This window comes from Rattus rattus, chromosome 1 (assembly GCF_011064425.1).
Source record: "Rattus rattus isolate New Zealand chromosome 1, Rrattus_CSIRO_v1, whole genome shotgun sequence".
In the NCBI taxonomy this organism is placed as follows: Eukaryota; Metazoa; Chordata; class Mammalia; order Rodentia; family Muridae; genus Rattus; species Rattus rattus.
The window spans coordinates 193,211,373-193,214,219 of NC_046154.1; the positions used below are offsets into that span (position 1 = coordinate 193,211,373).

At 45.1% G+C, this 2,847-nt stretch overlaps 1 non-coding gene across 1 annotated transcript; it reads right to left on the reverse strand.

Moving 5' to 3' along the window:
- Positions 1 to 602: 602 nt before the first annotated feature.
- On the reverse strand, positions 603 to 742 carry LOC116890502. The gene has a single exon (XR_004386688.1). It is a non-coding gene; the product is annotated as a small nucleolar RNA SNORA48 (small nucleolar RNA).
- Between the last annotated feature and the right edge of the window lie 2,105 nt (positions 743 to 2,847).

Consider the following 2,847-nt stretch of genomic DNA (forward strand, 5'->3'; position numbering starts at 1 on the left):
GGTGAAGTGCAGGGCCTGCTCTCCTGAATGCTGCCACTGATGAGAGATGGGGCCTGCTCTCCAAAGCAGCACATTGAGTGAGAGACAGGGCCAGTTATACACACTTATGAACATCCATATGGTCTGAGGCGGCTGCCCTGACCAGGGACATCCCCATATTCTTTAGCGTAATATAAGCCACAGACATCAATACCAACCCCTGCTACTGTGTAGCCACAGACTAAGACATGGACCTCAGTGGCAGCTTGGGCCAGGACCTCACTATGGGCCCAGGTAGCTGGGCTGATCATTCAGGATACTCCTCTCTACCCTCGAGTCTTCAGTTCCATCTCTCTTCGTAGCGCTCAAGCTGCTCCATTTCTCTTTCTCTCCCTTCTGTCCACCACATACTTACTCATTGCAGTGGCTGCTGCTGCAGTCGGCCATGAAGCTGGTGGTCCTGTGGGTGACTTTCTCCATTTGCCTTGTATGGCATGGTGGCAAGTGTGTGTCTATTAACTGCCTGTGCCATACACTGGAGGACAGGTCTGTGGATGGCACGGTGATCTGCAGGTCTCTGTCTTCCCCCTCCTGCCCTGTGTGACCTGGATTTGATTTGATCTTTATGAGTCCTAGCAGAAGACAGCTTTGGCTACCAAGCCAGGCATCAAGCTAGGATGAACAAAGGCCTGCCATTTGCTCTGCCCCTGACTGATATAAGAACAACACCATTAACAAGGTGTCTCTGCCCATTGCTGGGGTGGGGCTTCATTTTCCACTCTCTTTTTTGCACTTTTTTTCATTGGTTATCTTATTTATTTACATTTCAAATGTTATCCCCTTTCTCAGTTTTCCCTCCACAAATGCCTTATTCCATCCCTCCCGCCACGTCTATGAGGGTGCTCACCCACCCACCCACCACTCCTACCTCGTCACATTTCACTACACTGGGGCATCAAGCCTCCACAGGACCAAGGGCCTTCCCTCCCATCCTCTGCTACATATGTGGCTGGAGCCATGAGTCCTTCCATGTGTACTCTATGGTTGATGGTCCTTGGTTGATATTGTTGATCTTTCTATGGAGTTGCAAACCCCTTCATCTCCTTCAGTCCTTTCTCTAACTCCTCCATTGGTGTCCCTGTGCTCAGTCTAAAGCTTGGCTGTGAGCATTCACATCTGTGTTGGTCAGACTCTGGCAGAGCCTCTCAGGAGACAGCTCTATGAGGCTCCTGCCAACAAGCACTTCTTGGCATTAGCAGTAGTGAATGGGTTTGGTATCTGCATATGGGATGGATCACCAGGTGGGTCAGTCTCTGGATGGCCTTTCCTTCAGTCTCTGCTCCACTCTTTGCTCCTGTGTTTCCTTTAGACAGGGGCAATTCTGGGTTAAAATTTTGGAGATGGGTAGGTGGTTCTATCTTTCAACCGAGGGGCATGCCTAATCTCTGGATATGGTCTCTACAGGTTCTCTCTCTCTTTTGTTGGGTATTTCAGTTAATGTCATCCTTGTTGGGTCCTGGGAGCCTCTTGCTGTCCTGGCATCTGGGACTTTTTGGTGGCTACAGCCAATTCCCCATCCCCCATTGCTAAATATTTCTGTTCACTTTCCTGACCCTCTATACATCTCCCCATCTCTTCCCATATCTGATTCTGTTCCCCTTTCCCTCTGCCTCTCATTTTCCATTCTTAAACACTCATTTTGAGATATTATAGATATATATAAATAATTAATATATAAATACGTGTATAAATATATAAATAATTATATATATAAATTATATATATATATATATATATCTTGAGTACTGAAGATTGAACCCAGTACTTAGCCCACCAACTGAGCTATATCCCTAAACCTTTGTGGACATTTAGGTTTTGTATTATGTATAATTTAGTTCACTTGAATATATAACAAAGGGGGGTATTATAAATGAAACCAAGAGCAGAGTTATGATGGCCTCCAAAGGGACTATGTCTTAGTCAGTTTTCTGTTGCTGTGAAGAGACACTGTCGTGGTTTGAATATGTTTGTCACAGTGATACTACTAGGAGGTGTGGCCTTGTTGCAGAAAGTGTGCAACTGTGGCAGTTGGCAATGAGATCCTCCTTCTAGCTGCCTGGATTACAGTCTTCTCCTGGTCACCTTTGGAACAAGATGTAGAACTCTCACCTCCTCCTGAACACTGCCATGATGACAATGGACTGAACTTCAGGACCTGTAAGTTAGCCCCAATTAAATGTTGTCTTTTATAAGGTTGGCTTGGTCATGGTGTCTCCTTATAGCAATGAAAATATTAAGACAGAAATTGGTACCAGGGACTGGGGTATTGCTGTGATAGGCCTGACAATGCTCTTGTTTGGAAGAATGTGGATTTGGGGACTTTGGATTTGGAAAGCAATGGAATGCTTAAAGTGGGGCTTAATGGGCTCTCTTAGTAAGAATATGGAAGGTTTTGTTGTGGAGAGTTATTTGAACTGTGAAAACCTGGCTCCAGAGGTTTCAGAGGAGAAGAATTTTAGTATACGGCTGAGAGATTGTTCCTATGGTATTTTGGTGAAAAATGAGGCTGATTTTTGTCCATGTCTGAAGAGTCTGCCTGAGGCCAAAGCTAAAGTGAAGAGAATAAGATTAATTGCACTGACAAAAGGAAGTCTCAGACAAGCCCAGCATAGACTTTGTCCTCTGGTTTACATTCAGGAAGAGAGATTTGATCAAGCATAGCAAACTTGGAAAGGAAAATTACAAAATGTAAGGTTAACTAATAAAGGCACACCGGGAAGGGGAGGGAGCTGAGTCCTGTGTTCGTGATTATAAACTGACTCAGAGAGTGGTGATTTCAGGGCAAATCTCACCCAGCTAAGCTTATTG